Here is a 20,627-nt window from a genome sequence, read left to right as displayed (position 1 = left end):
TACAGAACCCTAAAAAACCGGCCAAGTGCGAGTCGGACTTGCGCACGGAGGGTTTTCCGCACCATCAACAAAAAATAGAGCAAAACAAGCAAAAAAACGGTACCCATCCTAGTACTGACCCCGCCCGACGTTGCTTAACTTCGGTCAAAAATCACGTTTGTTGTATAGGAGCCCCACTTAAATCTTTACTTTATTCTGTTTTTAGTACTTGTTGTTATAGCGGCAACAGAAATACATCATCTGTGAAAACTTCAACTGTCTAGCTATCACGGTTCGTGAGATACAGCCTGGTGACAGACGGACGGACGGACGGACGGACGGACAGCGGAGTCTTAGTAATAGGGTCCCGTTTTTACCCTTTGGGTACGGAACCCTAAAAAAGATGTGATATGTTATTTGACATTAAAGCATACTAAATGCCTACTTAATACGGTTTACTACTTCCTGATTAAAATAAAAAATTATATACCTACTGGGTGTGGCCTGTAACACGAGCAAATAATTAAAATATAGATTGTACTCACTTGTGACACTTTTGTTCAATCACTTTTAAAAATTACGAAGTCCATAGACTTCCTATTTTTACACGACTGCCCCAAAAAAAGAGTGTATTGTTTTCAGGGTTCATGTTTGTATGTGGGTATGTAAGTTTCTTTGTTACACCGTAACAGCTAAGTGCCTGAACCGATTTAGGTGTTTGAGATGTCATTGGAATCCTTACGTCATCCCGAGTAACATAGGCTATGTGACGTCATCACAAAACCAATATGGCGGATTATGCACTGCAAATTGTGCAACCGAAACAAAAATAAAACTTATAAACCTATCGAGTTGGGTATTAAAATAAAGGATTTTGAAAGACGATTCTAAAACTGTACACAAAATATGGTTTAAACTATTCATTTGGTAGGACAAGATTTTACAAAATGTAAGTATAACGCAAAGATAAATGAATTGTCTAAATCTATTGAATGGGATATTAGAAGAAAGGATTTTTTAAGGCGATCATACGAATATATATAAGTTATATGTTTAATTGTATCGTTGGAGAGAAAATACGAAATGTTCTACATCGCGCTAATGACATTTCCCTTTGCAGCTATATACGACAACGTCATACGTGGCGCTTACGTTATTTTCAATTGCGAAAGTGTCAAATACGAAAGCAACGGTTTGAACGATTGACCAGCCAGCCTATTATGGATAGCTTTATCCATCTTTATCCACGTGATAAAATAACTGTCACTGTTTAACACCGTGGGAAAGAAAGTGACGGACACCGTTTTATCACGCTGTCACGTAGACAAGAACGACCATCATATCCGTATAGGTGAGCATTTCTCAAACAAATTGTACATTTCGATCACATCTTAGATTTCTATAAAAATTGGTATGCTGGTGAAGTACATGAAGCTGAACAATTTCCACCATATTTCCTAAAATGTCCAAGAAAGTTTGTATGAAACATCCTTTTTTGTTACCAGATTTCCTTACACATTTGGTAACAAAAAGGAATGTTTCATACAAACTTTCTTGGACATTTTGGGAAATATGGTGGAAATTGTTCAGCTTCATGTACTTTACCAGCATACCAATTTTTATAGAATTAGAAGAATTAATCTAAGATGTGATCGAAATGTACAAATTATTTGAGAAAGGTGCACGCTTTCTGCAGCTTTTCCAAGTTTCTTAATTGCGAAGGCCGAAGGCCGACCTTCGCGTAGGGCCGAAGGCCCAGAGCGTAAGAAAGGTGCACGCTTTCTGTAGCTTCCCCAAGAATCTCAATTGCGAAGGCCGAAGGCCGAGCTTCGCGTAGGGCCGAAGGCCCGGAGCTTAAGAAAGGTGCACGCTTTCTGCAGCTCGAAGTATCTTAATTGCGAAGGCCGAAGGCCGAGCTTCGCGCAGGGCCGAAGGCCCGGAGCGTAAGGAAGGTGCACGCTTTCTGCAGCTTTTCCAAGTTTCTTAATTGCGAAGGCCGAAGGCCGACCTTCGCGTAGGGCCGAAGGCCCAGAGCGTAAGAAAGGTGCGCGCTTTCTGTAGCTTCCCCAAGATTCTTAATTGCAAAGGCCGAAGGCCGAGCTTCGCGTAGGGCCGAAGGCCCGGAACGTAAGATAGGTGCATGCTTTCTGCAGCTTCCCTAAGTATCTTAATTGCGAAGGCCGAAAGCCAACTAATGGGAAATAATTATGTAGTTGCAGAGATATTAAGCCATAGCACTTTTCAATACGTCTGGTTTTTGGGTCCGGCCTATTTAGGTTTTTAAGCACGTTTTATGCTAACATATCAAATATCAACATGATGAAAGCTCCTTGAAGCAACTTAAGTGCCTTAAATCATATAAAAAATGTGATTGGTTTGTATGGTCACTAAAATGTATAAAATAAAATAAATTAATTAAAAATTAAAAAACACGACTGCAGTTTAAAAGCGAACTGAAAAGCTAAAAATAATTTTTAGTTATGTTAGTTACTCAACTTAATGAATGTAAAATATAATATATAAGTGTTCTGTCAGGGTCGTAAACAGCAAACGAAAAAGCTGAGGCTCATTTAGGATCGTGACTGTACCTGTATATTTTATTTCGATGCAGTCGGGGACCTGTGAATGGGAAAAATTCAATATATCAAGGTCCCCGACTGCATCGAAATAAAATATACAGGTACAGTCACGATCCTAAATGAGCCTAAGCTTTTCCGTTTGCTGTTTACGACCCTGACAGAACACTTATATATTATATTTTACATTCATTAAGTTGAGTAACTAACATAACTAAAAATTATTTTTAGCTTTTCAGTTCGCTTTTAAACTGCAGTCGTGTTTTTTAATTTTTAATTAATTTATTTTTTCATACAAAATAAATGTTAGCATCAATGTAAGTACGCCATTATCATCATTGTGATTGACGTTGCTGGTCACGCCTTAAACATAACAAAATTCGCAATATACGTCTTATAATAAACTTTAACCTGTCAGTTCCCAGTGGCTCCAATATGAGTCGGAATTGTATGGATTTGAGAGGTCCTGGGAAACGAGGGGTAGTATTAAAAATTAAAACACAAGTTACTTTGAAAATTCGCTGAACAAACGTTGGCCAGTCTGAGGAGTAGAGCCTACAGTCTAATTTTTTGTTTGTATGTAGGCTACACCCGGAATACATAGGTACCTATTAAAACTAATAATATCAGTACTAGGAAGTTTACATTAGATCATTAGAACGATAGGATACCTACGATATACGGTTATTGCACTACTATAACTGTCCATTATTCTGGGATGATAATACTAGCAATGCATCACGGCAAGTACGAGGCGTATAGAGACTGAAAAAATAATTGTAAGACCAGACTAAGTGGATGTTCAATTGAGCAGTGCTTTCTATAAACAAGAACCATCTTATCATGGTCTGAGAACCGTTTGATGTGGGCAGCACACAACACGACCAATCATTGTATTGTAGAGATCCGTAGGAGAGCCTTTCTACAAGGGCTCATTTAGACGGTGCGAGAACTCGCATGCGAGTTTCATTACATTGCGGTTTTTGATCGGTCGGTTTAGTTGGACGTAACCAACAGGCCGCAATGTAACTAAAATCGCATGCATAGGTACATAATAATGGTGATAATTATGACCCACAGACAAGACATTCTCTAGACTGAGCATAGTAACGCTACCCCCTCTGCCACTATATACGGTAGTTTTACTCATCTTCGAGTCAAAGTGTCAGAATCCCGTGCCGTGATTGGTCCTTGTCTTGAACGGCACGGGATTCGCTCACCTCGTCCCCCCGCACCCCCGTATTTTTAGCAGCATGGTTTCATGAAATAATTGCTCTAAACTCCGTCTAGAGGATTCCTAGTCTATGTTATGACCTATCTGCAGATTTTTTTTTTAAATATGACATCAATATTAGCAAGCACGATGTGCTAATATTGATATCTAATTTTAAAATTAAATACCGAAGAGGCTCTTCAAAACACGGGCGTCTATAGGATTAAGAACTGAAACTGGCAATTAAAAGACTAATGTTTTTAATTTGAAAGAGGAAATCATTTCGGAACTAATCAAATTATTAAAACAGGGGTGGTCCTGTCGAAAGCTATCTTCTCGAATTATGGAATCGTGCATTTCTTGTAGAAAATGTAATAAATTAAAGGAAGCTTGTATTCAAAGACCGATTACGATGCTATATAAAAAAAATTAGTGATATAAGTATATAAATAAATGCATAACGATAAACATTAAGTGCAGTTATTGAATCTATTTTGCCTCTACTTTAATTTTTATCAGTATTATGTAATTGTAATTCCAATAAAATAAATGAGTAGGTATAAGTAAGTATACATTTAGATTTTCAAACGAGCGAGCGAAGTTCTTATTGAACGAGTTCTCATAATCAATCCGAACAAGTTCCGAACACATGGCTCGCTAGGGACACATCCGGGAATTTCAAAGTTTTTTATTCTATTTTTGATAGTTTGTTCCGCGATAACTTTACTAAAATTTGTTCTAATTGAAATAAAATGAGGTAAAAACATAGCTGAAGGTGTTATATTTTTTTAAACGCTTATATGAGTAGGATCGATCAGTTGAAGCTACAAGGCCCAAAATCCATTTGATGAGGGGTTTTGCTATATTTATGCTTTCTATTGAAAACTGATGTGTCAAACGCCTCGGCTCAGACCCGGACCGTTTTAGCGTGAGTCACTCTTTAAGCTTAAATATTTCATTAACCAGGCCAATTATTGTAACGGGTGTTTTTTTTAGAGGTTTGGCTTTTAAATTGGCAACACTGTTTCTAGTGATTGTCAATTTAACAGTTGGCGGGATATTTGTGGTCAGTATGTTTTGCCATTTTCACAATGAATAGACTTACTTCAGAACAACGATTGCAAATTGTGCAAATTTATTTTGAAAATCAAAATCACCATCAATTTATTGCGGGAAACATTCGATGAGCGCATAATTTCCCGTAATGGACCTGTGAACTGGCCTCCACGATCGTGTGATCTCACACCTATGGATTACTTTCTTTGGGGATATGTGAAATCACAGGTCTACGCAGATAACGTTGGACCACTTGGAAGCCAACATTCGCCTCGTTATTGCCAATATACGGCCCCAGTTGCTCGAAAAAGTGGTCGAAAATTGGACTTCCCGATTACGCTTCATTCGCGCCAGCCATGGCGCCCATATGCCCGAAATCATTTTTAAGAACTAATGGCATAAAATATCTTTTAAATAAAACCAATACCATTATAATAAAATAAATTTTTACGTGTTTTATTTAATTTTGGATTTGTACACCTTTAAAAAAACACCCTTTACATTGAACTACTTTTCAAGGAATAATAAATAATTACAAAATCGATTCATAATTTCATAATTATGCTCTCGTGTTCAGTCAGGTATACGAATATTCAAGTTAAATAAGCTTGGTTTCAGGTAATTTTGCAATAACTCACTCGTACTATTAAATCGCTATTTAATGTTGTCAGAGACAAGAAAATACTAAAGACTATTAACATTTTAAACATAAATTACTACTTCAAATAAAAGCCCATTTCAGGATCACTCCCCATAGTCTAGTAAAAAATAATCGCTATCCTTCTTGATTCGATTTTCAAATCATATAATATTAATATACCTATATAAATTTCAGATTCTGATTCAGCAGGAATTAGCTAGGTTAAAAAACCCGGTTGCCAAAAAGTAATATGATTAGCCATTTTAGCCAGTCAACTTCGATAAAATGTCTAAAACGGTTTTGATCTGTTTTTATCCTTATCATGAGGTTAAAAGATTACTACTATGGTGGAGTGGGGAGATGTAACAGGGGGAGGCGCAGTTTAAATACATATACGTGAACAAAGTCGCAGGTAGAAGTGAATTGACTTTAATTTTTTTTATGTTATTCAAGTTCAGGTTAGGTATATAAAATAAAATAAACGAGTTTAATAAATCGATATAAATCGCGCGGTGGCGCTATCTACAACAAAGATTTGAAAGGAGATTTTTAGTCGCTATTATTTACTTGTCCCTGGCGTTTCAATTATCTCGCTATTTCATATTACTTAATTGAGTGAGACTAATTAAGCGAAATAACGCTGTTTCACTCGTACAATAAACGTTTGGTTTAAGTGCTTCTTGATTACAGTTCATGAACAAATTTTGCATTACGTATTATTTCGAATGATACCAAATAGGATAGAGAGAGGAAATCCGAAACAATAAGTAAAATGAGCCCGAATTTGGTTACAAAAAACTACATAATACCTAGAAATGTTTTCATATAGGTGGGTCAATTTTTGAATAGGGTGTTTTTTCGACATTTGTATGGTATTTTTTTATTTTTGGAAAATTAAATTTATTATCATCGTTTTAGGAAGGATTCTTAAGAACAAAAAATATACTGTACGAGGCACCACTCTACTTTTTATAGTTAGCTTGATATGGACGTTTGAAAATCGACATTTGTTTGGCACTATTTAGCAATTTTGTGGCATTTTTAAGACCCTGATGATATTTGTATGACGCCTTTTCGACATTTGTATGCCACAATCGACATCTGTACGGTCAAAATAGCCGTACAAATGTCGCCAATAATATTTTTTGGCGAAATTTCTTACACAATATAACCGATTCACCTATTTATTTTACTATTTATTTTAACACTATTATTTGCAACTATTATTACGAAATACACATTTTTATTTCGACTGTATACCAACATATGAAGCGTCCATACAAATGTCATTGTAGTCGTACCAAATTATATCGAAAGTGATTATTACCTGTTTTTACATAGTTAAATGAAACTGTTTCCGCTTGCATACTTAATGGTTATCGACACCCAATTAACCGCACTATTGCGTCATAAATTTAATCTAATCGTTATTCAATAGACAAAGAAGATTTTGGGGGGTATCTTTAGGTCATAACAAAACAAGTGCCGCGCGGAACAACGATAAAAAGGCTTCCCTTGTTTTATTATATAACGCATAAAATTATCGAAGAGATTAAATAAATTCTCTAGAAAATGCTCTTTATAAAAATATAAAGCTACTAATAATACGTTGCCTATATCCAAAGTTATGATTTTTTATAGGGCTATGCCGCCACTGGTACACGCGAAAAACGGCAAAATTCGCCGTTTTTGGACCTTCGAATGCGATTTTCTCAGAAAAAAATAATATTTAAGGTACAGTAGTACATTATTACACGACTGCCCCAAAAAAAGAGTGTATTGTTTTCAGGGTTCATGTTTGTATGTGGGTATGTAAGTTTCTTTGTTACACCGTAACAGCTAAGTGCCTGAACCGATTTAGGTGTTTGAGATGTCATTGGAATCCTTACGTCATCCCGAGTAACATAGGCTATGTGACGTCATCACAAAACCAATATGGCGGATTATGCACTGCAAATTGTGCAACCGAAACAAAAATAAAACTTATAAACCTATCGAGTTGGGTATTAAAATAAAGGATTTTGAAAGACGATTCTAAAACTGTACACAAAATATGGTTTAAACTATTCATTTGGTAGGACAAGATTTTACAAAATGTAAGTATAACGCAAAGATAAATGAATTGTCTAAATCTATTGAATGGGATATTAGAAGAAAGGATTTTTTAAGGCGATCATACGAATATATATAAGTTATATGTTTAATTGTATCGTTGGAGAGAAAATACGAAATGTTCTACATCGCGCTAATGACATTTCCCTTTGCAGCTATATACGACAACGTCATACGTGGCGCTTACGTTATTTTCAATTGCGAAAGTGTCAAATACGAAAGCAACGGTTTGAACGATTGACTAGGTGAGCATTTCTCAAACAAATTGTACATTTCGATCACATCTTAGATTTCTATAAAAATTGGTATGCTGGTAAAGTACATGAAGCTGAACAATTTCCACCATATTTCCTAAAATGTCCAAGAAAGTTTGTATGAAACATCCTTTTTTGTTACCAGATTTCCTTACACATTTGGTAACAAAAAGGAATGTTTCATACAAACTTTCTTGGACATTTTGGGAAATATGGTGGAAATTGTTCAGCTTCATGTACTTTACCAGCATACCAATTTTTATAGAATTAGAAGAATTAATCTAAGATGTGATCGAAATGTACAAATTATTTGAGAAAGGTGCACGCTTTCTGCAGCTTTTCCAAGTTTCTTAATTGCGAAGGCCGAAGGCCGACCTTCGCGTAGGGCCGAAGGCCCAGAGCGTAAGAAAGGTGCACGCTTTCTGTAGCTTCCCCAAGAATCTCAATTGCGAAGGCCGAAGGCCGAGCTTCGCGTAGGGCCGAAGGCCCGGAGCTTAAGAAAGGTGCACGCTTTCTGCAGCTCGAAGTATCTTAATTGCGAAGGCCGAAGGCCGAGCTTCGCGCAGGGCCGAAGGCCCGGAGCGTAAGGAAGGTGCACGCTTTCTGCAGCTTTTCCAAGTTTCTTAATTGCGAAGGCCGAAGGCCGACCTTCGCGTAGGGCCGAAGGCCCAGAGCGTAAGAAAGGTGCGCGCTTTCTGTAGCTTCCCCAAGATTCTTAATTGCAAAGGCCGAAGGCCGAGCTTCGCGTAGGGCCGAAGGCCCGGAACGTAAGATAGGTGCATGCTTTCTGCAGCTTCCCTAAGTATCTTAATTGCGAAGGCCGAAAGCCAACTAATGGGAAATAATTATGTAGTTGCAGAGATATTAAGCCATAGCACTTTTCAATACGTCTGGTTTTTGGGTCCGGCCTATTTAGGTTTTTAAGCACGTTTTATGCTAACATATCAAATATCAACATGATGAAAGCTCCTTGAAGCAACTTAAGTGCCTTAAATCATATAAAAAATGTGATTGGTTTGTATGGTCACTAAAATGTATAAAATAAAATAAATTAATTAAAAATTAAAAAACACGACTGCAGTTTAAAAGCGAACTGAAAAGCTAAAAATAATTTTTAGTTATGTTAGTTACTCAACTTAATGAATGTAAAATATAATATATAAGTGTTCTGTCAGGGTCGTAAACAGCAAACGAAAAAGCTGAGGCTCATTTAGGATCGTGACTGTACCTGTATATTTTATTTCGATGCAGTCGGGGACCTGTGAATGGGAAAAATTCAATATATCAAGGTCCCCGACTGCATCGAAATAAAATATACAGGTACAGTCACGATCCTAAATGAGCCTAAGCTTTTCCGTTTGCTGTTTACGACCCTGACAGAACACTTATATATTATATTTTACATTCATTAAGTTGAGTAACTAACATAACTAAAAATTATTTTTAGCTTTTCAGTTCGCTTTTAAACTGCAGTCGTGTTTTTTAATTTTTAATTAATTTTTTTAAAAGTTTATAATACACTGAATGAAAATATATACATATCTAGTGTTTAAGTCCTATGGACTTCGAGTTTTAGCCGTGGGACAGCAAAAAATGCCTATTTGAAAATTGACCCAGGTATTTATAAGCACCTTGGCCGTTCTGATATATATATGAAGACGAATGCACTTTATTAGCTACAAAATATATTATTAGGTATTCTTAAAAAATAATTATAAATAAACTTTAGAATACGTTTCAAAATAATCGCCAATCGGTTTTTGACTGAGCTTTTATAAAGTCTATTTTTTTATTCGGTAGACTGAAATGACAGTTAATAGTATGAACATGAAATGTCATTTCATATTTTTTTATTCGGTAGACTGAAATGACAGTTAATAGTATGAACATGAAATGTCATTTCATACTATTAACTGTCATTTCAGTCTACCGAATAAAAAAATAGACTTTAGGTATTAAAGGAGATCGTCGATTTTGGGCCCAGAGAAAAATCATCACGTATATGGTACAGACTATTACAGTAATTATATACGCATTTTATTACTGAAAACGATATAATATTGAGTAAAAATTAAACGGGAATTAGAAATACATAATTAAAAGACATTGTATTATTCATTTCCGTAAATCAATGTATAATATTACCAAAATCATTGCCGTCGTCAACATCTTTATTAGCATTGACATAACGCTCAACTTCCCACAAACCGTGAGGTTTTTTCATTAAGGAGTTATATATTCTCATTGCATTAAACTATAAGGTGGGTAGCCATAAGTCATAGGTGACATAAGTGCGTTTCGATACTATTCAAAATATCAATAGTGTCATTCATTATTTATTTAATATATACCTACTTTTAAATTCCAAATCGACTATAAAAATGCCTAAAATAAGTAGTTAAGAAATATACTCATTTGACTTTATATTTAGTTACATCGTTTGGAGATTTAAACGAGTTCAGCCCCAGTAGCACGGTCGCATTTTTATCGTTTGTCACCATGCCTGTCACGTTCTAACAAGTATGTAAGTGCGAAAGTGACGGGCATAGTGATAGTCGATAAAAATGGAACCGTGCTGAGCCTGCAGAATACGACGATATCATGCTACTTTTATTTAACGAAACGCAACCATTTTTTTCAATCTGTCAAATATTTTTAAGTAACGCCAACCTTAAATAAACCTTACTTCATTGAAAGAATATTTAAAATGGTCAGATGTCAATCTGTTCACTCTTCGTAGAAGTAACAATGAACTTCCGAACAAGATCAAAATATAACTTTTTTATTGAATGAGGATACGATTTCAGTTTCATTAACATGTCAGAATTTGTCTATTTTCTTTTAAAAAGCCATAACACTTTTACAGAATAGTGTGAGTAGTATACGCTTTTGTATATAAAAGTTTTACTTGTCATGTTCAAGTTTTTATTGCAGTATTTCTCAAAATTCCCGTTATATTTCGTGATTCTGTTTTTATCATCATAATCTAGCAATTATAACGATTAATTTCCTATATATATTACATGTATACGTCCAATTTGCGAGTGGGCCCAAACTCCTAAGAAAATCGACGATCTCCTTTATTCAGAAATGTAGAAAATAAGCGGTTTGCTTCTTTTTCTGACAATGCACCGTACCACAGAGTTTCTTTTCATATTTTATTTTATTATTATTTTTGGTGAAAAGAAAAAAGTTGCGAAATACAAATGGGGTTCACTACGCTCAATCAAAATGAAAGTTAATAAATAGCCTTAAATACTCTTTGAAAATTAAGTTTACTTTAATTTATTTTGATACCTATGTAAGAACTTTACTTCAGATAGGTACATTCAAAGGCTATGCTTCTTTTTTATTACAGTAATGTCCACAAAACATGCTTTAATCTCCCTTTTCAACTTTAAAACTGTGCTTAAACTTTTTTTATTACTACTTAACTCGTAATTTTACTAAATTCTACCACCATCTGCGCTCGTTTCCAACCCGGCAAAAAATGACATTCTTACAATTAAAATTTCATTAATATCTTCCACCCTTAAACAGTATCTTCCAAATAATGGAAAGCAAAGTAATGTTTCCAAGTCAATATTACCTCTTGAGTCGACGTTGTAAAATAAAACTTAAGCGGTAGAGGTAGAATTTCAATTTTATATAAAATGAAAACCGTTAACGGCCTTTCGGAAATACACACTACCTAAAACTTGGAATGCAGCCAGAAAGCCTCACTAACACAGAAGGTCCTATAACAAGTACATTATTCTCTCCACTTAATACATTTTTACATTCTCGTACATGAATAGAATATATAATTAAATGTGTAAAACTAAATGCTAGGAATTAACATGTCCTATTCTTATTTAGTGCTACTGTTAGACCGTTGGCAGCGAAGCTTTTACTTAAATTTATGGTGAATGTTAAATTTGAACGTATAAATTTCTCGCTCCACAAACTTTTAAAATAATTGTACTTAAAATAGTAGTACTTAAGTTTATTTGTTTATAGAAGACAATATTATTATCAGCCTAAACATTGAAAAAAGTGTACGCTATTTTTTTTTATTAGCCTATTAGTGTGTCCCACTGTTGGACAAAGGCCTCCCCTCTTTCCCGCCACTTGATTCTGTCCAATGCACACTCCCGCCACTCCGCACAGAATGTAACAAGGTTGTTCCGCCATCTCCGTGTGGGTCTTCCTTTGCCCCGAGATCCATCCTGTGGGATCCAGTCCGTGGCTCAGGGATCGGATACCGGTATTTTTTGTATGGGAACGGAAACGGTATTATTTCGTTCTTTGCTAATTACTTCATTTGGTTATTTCTAAGTTTTTGCAAAAAACCGGTTCCGATCCCTGCCGTGGCTAATTTGGCCCAGCATTCTGGGTAAAAAAATGCTACTCATTAAATTAAATTAAATTAAATTCATATATTTCAGGACCATCAGGGATCATTTTTGTTAGTACTTACGACTTACGACTATGCCTTATAAAATATCGTTAGTATTATACTCTATAAACTATACAATGTCATTTTGCTTAAATGCATTGCATGTATTTTTGTACGCTATACCAGCGTAAAAAAATGTTATGTACAGATACACTTTTTTCAATGTTTTATGACATATCAACGCCAAGGCAAAAACTATTTACCAAAATGCCTTTCAACTTTACCGCCGAAGCATTAATGTCATCGGCAGGCCCATAAATTGATATTGGCGTATGGTTAGCTGAATTGAGAGGCCAATTCGAAATTGTATGATGTCAAATTTTATGTCAGTTGGTTATCTTTCGACCGTACGTGTCGCTCATAATTATACATGTACGAACCGGCACAAGCGAAACATACGCACGAGTAACAAAACGACATCATTTTGATATCGAAATATAAGTTCAAATAGGCCTCTATAAATTTATAAATTGATATCGGCGCACGGTCGGCTAGACCGTATTTTACGCAGCGTCGCTCGCACCACGCTGCACGGTGCGTCAATATGCACTGTTCATTGAATTTCTGGAAGCTTAGTGTTTTAATCGGTGTCCGCGAGCTCTCGTTTCTGAACCCAAAAAGAGCTCAAACATTTTATTTAGCAAATAGATCACAATGGCACTTTTTCACATCAAGTAAGTTATAAGCAGAAAAAATATAGTACATTACATACATACCTAGGGAGGTGAATTCGTGAATGCTCCAGATCGCATGTGTTTGTGTCTAAAGTTTTACGTCTTGCCTTGGCCAGGAAGTGAGATTTTCTCCTCGCGTAGCGGGGAGACGTAAAGTCATTAACCAATACGTTAATAATAAATAGAACCAAAAGCTGCATCATATTTGTAATAGGATAATATAAGATCAACTGTACAGCTACCAAGTATCCAGAGATTTATAAAATGCAGCATTGGAAAACCGCCAACTGTCGAACGAGGGGTGCTCGACCTGTCATTATAAAGATTTTCGAGTTACTCATGTCTAGTGCAGTAAACCTGCTGATACGGTGATATTGACCACGCGTTCAATAGGGTTGCTGAATTTTACAACTATACAAAACATTGGAAATATAAAAAAATATATGGGAATTATAAAAAAATACAAGACACTAAGGGTGTTTCAAAAAAATCTTTTTTTTTTTAACTTCCAAATAGGAAGAAAATAATGGTACCTACGATTCCTTACATTTTATTAAAAAAATATATTGTATACTTAGCAACAATCACTGACAATCCAACCTCTAGACTGAGCTTAGGCCAAATTCTTTCATGAAACCGATGCTGCCAAAAATACGGGGGTGCGGGGGGACGAGGTGAGCGAGTCCCGTGCCGTGATTGGTCCGTTCAAATATACAGACCAATCACGGCACGGGATTGACTCGAAGATGGAGTAACGCTACCGTATGTGTGGCAGAGGGGGTAGCGCGACTATGTTATGTCTAGAGGTTGGATTGTCTGTGGCAACAATATACATAAACGGAATATTTTACCGACAAAATCGCAACTTCCTTGTTTTCCATACATCGAATCGGCTTCTAACGTTAGGTACACGGTGACGTCAGGACGTATTACCATTTTGTTAGAAGCGTTTCGTCAGTAAAGTGCGGGTGCCAGACTTTGACCATCATTTGTGACTTTTGTTTTGCTTTGTCCCATACAGACATTTGATCCTCAAAACAAACCTGATCGACTATTACCATTCATAAAAAATTGACAAATACTTACCCTATTAACACTGATTTAAACTTTCACGATTTTTACACATTATTAAATTGTACAACGGGACTTAATCGCGTATGTAAGTTTTAAGATTTACCTCCGACGTTTCGAGGACGGCGTTGTCCCCGTGGTCTTGGAGAAGACTGGCTTAAGTTGACATCAGCATCTTCTAACCGCGCGAGTTTTTCGAACTACCCGCACTTGGTCTTGTTTATCAACTTGAACGTTTTGCGCACTAGGGATGTCACTCTGTCGACACACAACACTAACGATATTCAATTTATCGACTGTCGATATTCGTTTACATTTACTAATGACTGGATTCCATGTGGATGAGATCTTGAAACCCTCGTCCCGATTGAAATTACTATGTTTTTTTATTTCAATGGCTTCCCGTACTTTCCTGCTGTAGAAATGACGATCCGTGGACAGGATTTTAGGGTTATGCAGCTCAATCCAGTGGTTTACATACGCGATTAAATCCCGTTGTACAATTTAATAATAAATACCCTATTGTGACCTAGTAGAATTTTTGTGTACTGCGTCGTGATGTGTCGTCGACACTAATGTACTATAGTATCCGGCCGCCGGCGTATCAATTAGCGACCATTGAGCGCACGCGGCTGCCGGTTAGCGCTATAATAGCCGTATAACGTGCGCAAATAGCTGTTTAAAGACGCCCTAATAAGCTTGTCGACGGTAGGAAATGGCTTTTAGTTTAGTTATAGTTGTTATGAATGATAAAGCAGTTTCGTGACAACAATTGAATCAGAAAAATAAGGTAACCTACATAATTCAATTCAGTTACGTTAAGGACCACTCGCGCCATCCAGAGTTAACTAACTCGGGGTTAACCAGTTAAACCCGGAGTACAATTACAGTACAATTTAACCCTGTGTTAACGGTTTTACCAGAGTGTTTACTTTTATAATGAATGTTGAATAACTAGACACGTTTGCGTATTAGGTAGAAGTAGGTATGTAACCCCAATACCGCAAAAAATAAAAGAGTTCGTACCAAGATCCATCACACATGAGTGACATAAAATATATGACGTATGCGGCTTCAATCACAACACCATTCTTGTTTTTTGTAAATATGAATTTTGCATATTAATAATAAATATCTTTCACTCTTAACAAACACACACCTCATTAATACTTAACATGTAACTAGGTACCTACTCCACAAAATCAAGTTATTATTTATTTAAATCAGACGCAAATTGGTTGATACTATGTATAAGCACATATTTACTCTTCATGAATTTACCCTTATTACAGCCAGCGTGCTCGAGGCACCTACCTACACCATACCCTTTACCTTTGTCCCAAAAGAAAATACTAGCGTTAAACCCTTTTCATAACAAGGTGTCGTTTTCACAGCGTACCGAAATCGTCCCAAAACGAAAACACGGCACGACTGGCGGCCTTCAGACCCATTTTGTATGAAAGGGGTACTACGAAAATATTAATCCGACCTGTCAGAGTACAGTTGACGCCGCATTGTTGGAGCGGGGCATTTGGGCCAGTACATTGTTAAACGGTGTAGGAACAAAAGGAGAAGCGAAAGATTACATTACTTACTGATCAGTGACTTTGTGACGGTTAGATATGAAAATTACTTAGTAGTTATCTGTTAGTAATAAATATCTGGGTGACAGAACTTCGCTCGGAAAACATATAAAGACTCGAAAATGCGCGTTTTCCCAGAGATAAATCCTAGCTAGATCGATTTTTTACCCCCAAAAACCCCCATATAGCAAATTTCATCGAAATCGTTAGAGCCGTTCCCGAGATCCCCGAAATATATATACCTACATATAAATAAATAAATAAATATGCAAGAATTGCTCGTTTAAAGGTATTAGATTAAGAAATTAATATACATATTGCTGACATAACACTTTTAACTCTCGCGTTTTGTACACATATTTAATTTCACAAACGGGTCTAACGCGATAAATATTCATTGTTTTTATCTTAAATTCCGACGTTTCTGAGCTGAGTTGCACCAGTTTATCGCGTTAGACCCGTTTGTGAAATTAAATACATATTGCTGCCAGCCTATTATGGATAGCTTTATCCATCTTTATCCACGTGATAAAATAACTGTCACTGTTTAACACCGTGGGAAAGAAAGTGACGGACACCGTTTTATCACGCTGTCACGTAGACAAGAACGACCATCATATCCGTACTGACGTCAATAATTTATATAAGGGTACAAGCAACCTTATCTGTAGCTATTACATATCTAAGCGCAGCTATGATTTATATTTTCAAGCTTGGTTCAGTCTTCCCCTGGCGAAAACCTAGTAACCCTATGTATTTTTAGAAAGTTTATGATTTCTGAGTGAAATCATAGTAATAAGCTGCAGTTATAGTTGTAGTTGTTGTATAGCCTGTAGTTGCAGGCGCCCATGGGGTATGGTAGTTGATTACCATCAGGCGGGCCGTATGCTTGTTTGCCACTGACGTGGTATTAAAAAAAACTAAGAATGAAACCTATAACTTATTTATAAGGGTGGCTAGAATGGTCCGGGTCCGGGCCAAGACGTCCGACTTTTCGCTTTCTATACAAAACATCACCAATCACACATCATAGAAAACGAAGTGTCAAATACCTCTAGTTGTGGTTTAAGTGTGGCTCGAATAAGTAGGTAAGTAAGTAGGGGACAATTGAGCAGTCGACTTCCCCTACGTTTCCTTTTTCAGGCGGTAGGTACTGCATTTTGCTACTAAATATACTAATATTTGCTGCTATATTTGCTTGAATTTTGCTGTGGGTTAGCAGCAAGATCAGTGCTACCTACTAAATTGAAATTTCATTCCATTCAAATCAGTTCAGTAATGCAAATTCAATCTATTTATTGATGCGTCACGCTACGCACTAGAGCGGTCGAGCGCATTCTATCTGTGACACGATTACAACAGAATTAATCTCAGTGCTACATTAGTGCATGCCAGAATTACCATTTAGTGATACTTGACCTAATCTTGTTATTATATACTGCAGCCAAGCGACATTAATGATTGATCAAATGAATATTGGACTGAAAATGTACGAATGTTTTGCCATGTTGAAATTCATTGTTATACTTATGCAGTAACTATACTATGTATTATACCTATTTATCGGATAGTCTATGGAGTTGGCCGGTCGAAGTATTGTGCAGATGGCGCCAGCATAGATTCTACACGTCAATCCCATGAATAGTGCGAGGTGAGGGTTCGAAGTTGAGTGAAAACGAGTGTTCGCAGAAACAGGGTTAACCTGGCGCCATCTATATAGAAACCTTTGATAGTTTCAAAACCCTATTGCAACACTAGTCTTTATGAAAATTATGAAAGGGCTGAACAAATGAATTTTCGAAACGATTTAAAGCGCTTAAACTCATTCAGATGTGTTTATCATGTTAGTCTAGTTGTTCTGATAGTAGACAATTGTCATATTATGTTTTTAAAAATAATATTGAGTAGGTACCATAACATTTTCTACTCGAGGATTGCTGAACTGTCCATAGCGATGACTAGTCATTTTTCCAGTCAGTGAACCAATCGGCGCGTGAAAAATAATATTGGTCGGCTTGCAAGAGTTGCAAGCCTGTTATTTGACCGTAACAATTTTCTAGGTTTTGCCATGGCCATGGCTTGAAAAGATTGTTTTTTTACGACAATTTTAAGTACATTGTACTTAAAAATGTCGTGTAAAAACATGTTTTTAAGCCACTGCCCGGAAAAGTCCCAATACGCGAATGAAAACTTTAAGCACGTTAAAAACAAATATAAACATTTTAATTAAATATTTTGAATCTCAATAAACCGCGGTTTATAAGATTAATAATTAATTAGATAATGCAAGCGACTGTACCTACTTACCTAAGTACGTGACCGTTGTTGTCCTACTTAAAATTACATTTGATTTATTATCTTCCCGCTCATGTATCGTGTTAGGTGTGACAAATCCTTCGTTTTCCTGTACGGGAAGTTTATTTAATTACCTTATTCGTATTTCACGATTTACACGTGAGCGCCTCGAGAGACTTTCTCCTTTTCTCGATTGAAGTATCTTTAGCAAGAAACCGTGACAAATTTCGATTTTAGCTTTTAGGGTTCCAATAGTAGTAGTTATTGTACAAAAAGACATATTAAAAATAACATTAAGTAGTGAGAAGTACAAAGGCGAACTTATCTATATGAGGGATCTCTTCCAGTTAACCTTTGAGTAGATGAGAGGAGAAAGTAAAAAGAGGGTGACGAATGCAGCAAAATGTACCTACAACAAGGTACCAAAAAGATAAAGGATATAAATACATACAAAATTTATAGGAAAAACATACATATATTACACAAAAAGGAATGGAGAAAATACACTAAAAATTGGAAAGAATTAGCAAAATATAAAGCAACTGTACAACAGAAATATTGACAAATTAAACAGCCAAATCAGATAACCATAGCTTCTTTAACGTCTCCTTGAACGACGCAACCCGTTACCTAAAGGGTAAAAACGGGACCCTATTACTAAGACTTCGCTGTCCGTCTGTCTGTCTTTCTATCCATCTATCCGTCACCAGGCTGTATCTCATGAACCGTGATCTCTGTTGCCGCTATAACAACAAATACTAAAAACTAAATAAAGTGGGACTCCCATTCAAGTGTTTTTTGCCGTTTTTGCGTAATGGCACGGAACCCTTAGTGCGCGAGTCCGATTCGCACTTGACCGGTTTTTTGTAGGGAATGTGATGCTTGACGGATTGGGATAAAAAGTGAAATCGAATGTATATCTTAAATAAATTGAAGCCGTCGTATTGGAATGAGCGCCTCAAATATTTCAAATTGATTTCATCTGTTTCGCACAAAACAAAAAAGAGATGAGTGTAATAGATTTATTATATGTTACTACTGACAAACGTTAAGTTTCCGCAAGTTTTCCTTAAGTAGTTAGTTTTACTTGGCATTTTCCGCAAGTCGACAACCATTGTATTTTGCGTGAAAAACGAGGTAGCTCTACTCTAGCCACCCCAGCTCCTCCATGAAACCTAGCAGTGACTTCAGGTTGCTAACTGCCTCATTCAGTGTGCACGGAGTCCCTAGGTATTGGTGTCTGTATACGTCTACCTGTTTATGTACAGTGTAGGAGGATATGTTTTGCTGTTTCCTCTTCTTCCATGCACGCTCTGCATATGGGGCTGTTTTTACCCATATTATGTAGGTGTTTGTTTAGTGTGTGTTATGTCCTGTAATTGTAATCTTTCCTTAATTAAGTAATCGGCGTAATTTCGATTGGTATGAGAGCAGCTTTTTAGTGGCGCGGCGTGTTCGTATGACTTTTAACTCTTTTAAATATGTATACCACGACCCGATTCGAACAATGCTTATAAGAAGTCACAGCGGTACGATACCGTTCAGTTAGTGTCAAAAGTGTCATTTTTTGGTTGAAGATTGTCACTTTTGACACTGGCAGATCGGTATCGTACTTCTGTGACTTCTTATACGCTTTGTTTGAATTGGACCGATAATTTTATGCCAAGGTCTGAGTTCACGGACGCTATTCGGACCTCAATGTTAGTTTCTGATAGAATTAGGTGCCTAATATTCTTCCAGATTGCCTTCTCAAACGTAATTGAATATTGAAAGAAAATGTGGTTTCAGAAACGTATTAACAAAATAAATTCACGATGGACCCGACAAAATTATATTTTAATATGTGTACAAAACGCGAAATTTTTAAATGTTATATGATTCCCGTGAAAATTCGTGAGCTAAGTCGACATTATACAGAATAAACAAACAGATACGAAATTGAACAAAAACAAAACCTTTTCAGTACAGTAAATATATTCAAATTTTACGTTCATATTTCCTTTAAAATATAAAACATCTGAAAAATGCTAGGATAAACTAAGTCAGCGTTCGGATAATTGAGGGTTCGAATAATCGAGGTTTGAATAATCGAGATTCTACAGTAACAGTGTAACTAATACTTTTCTAAACTAAGCTAATCTTTATTTTATAAATATCACTAATCAGCCCAGTGTATTTCGCCTTAAGTCTATCCAATCTGATCAAAATTGGGCCTACGTACATAAAGGTTAATGATGTTTGCCTATCTACGGTACAATTCTGGTAACCTTCTTACAATATTTGATTCCTTGTTAACTTTGCCTTATCGGAATAGTCCTTTGCGTAGCTTTGCTTGAGAGTTAAATGTGAACTAAATTCTATTATTAAGACGAAACAGGAGCTGAGATTTAAATATTTTAGGTAAATATACCCGTCTCGCTAACGGAAGCGTCTCTTAAAACTAGTGTGATAAGGACAAGGCGAAAAATTCTGCGTAAAAATCTCAAAAATCGAGGTTTCGTACTCGACTGTTTCTTAACCAATCGTAACCAAATTTGGAAATCTAAATGTTTATGAAATTATCTGTGTCGGACCGGTTTGCTTTTTTGGCTGATTGATATCAATTTTGAATACCACGCCTCTCATTGCGGCATAGACAATTAGCCCATTTTGGCCATTTTTGAAGGGCTCTATTAGCGCCTTAAAAAACAAAAATATCAAAAAAAGCAAAACGGTCCGACACAGATATTGACGATA

At 36.3% G+C, this 20,627-nt stretch overlaps 2 protein-coding genes across 2 annotated transcripts in view; one reads left to right on the top strand and one right to left on the bottom strand.

Annotated features, from left to right (window-relative positions):
• The window catches only part of LOC134652818 (uncharacterized), a 326,718-nt gene that overhangs the window by 7,870 nt on the left and 298,221 nt on the right, over positions 1–20,627 (bottom strand). The gene's annotated exons all lie outside the window — the stretch shown is intronic.
• LOC134652857 (metabotropic glutamate receptor 2-like) overlaps positions 1–20,627 on the top strand; it is a 302,800-nt gene that overhangs the window by 190,360 nt on the left and 91,813 nt on the right. The gene's annotated exons all lie outside the window — the stretch shown is intronic.

This window comes from Cydia amplana, chromosome 12 (genome assembly GCF_948474715.1).
Source record: "Cydia amplana chromosome 12, ilCydAmpl1.1, whole genome shotgun sequence".
In the NCBI taxonomy this organism is placed as follows: Eukaryota; Metazoa; Arthropoda; class Insecta; order Lepidoptera; family Tortricidae; genus Cydia; species Cydia amplana.
The sequence above is the reverse complement of the archived record's forward strand: the minus strand, read 5'-3'. Positions and strand labels throughout refer to the sequence as shown.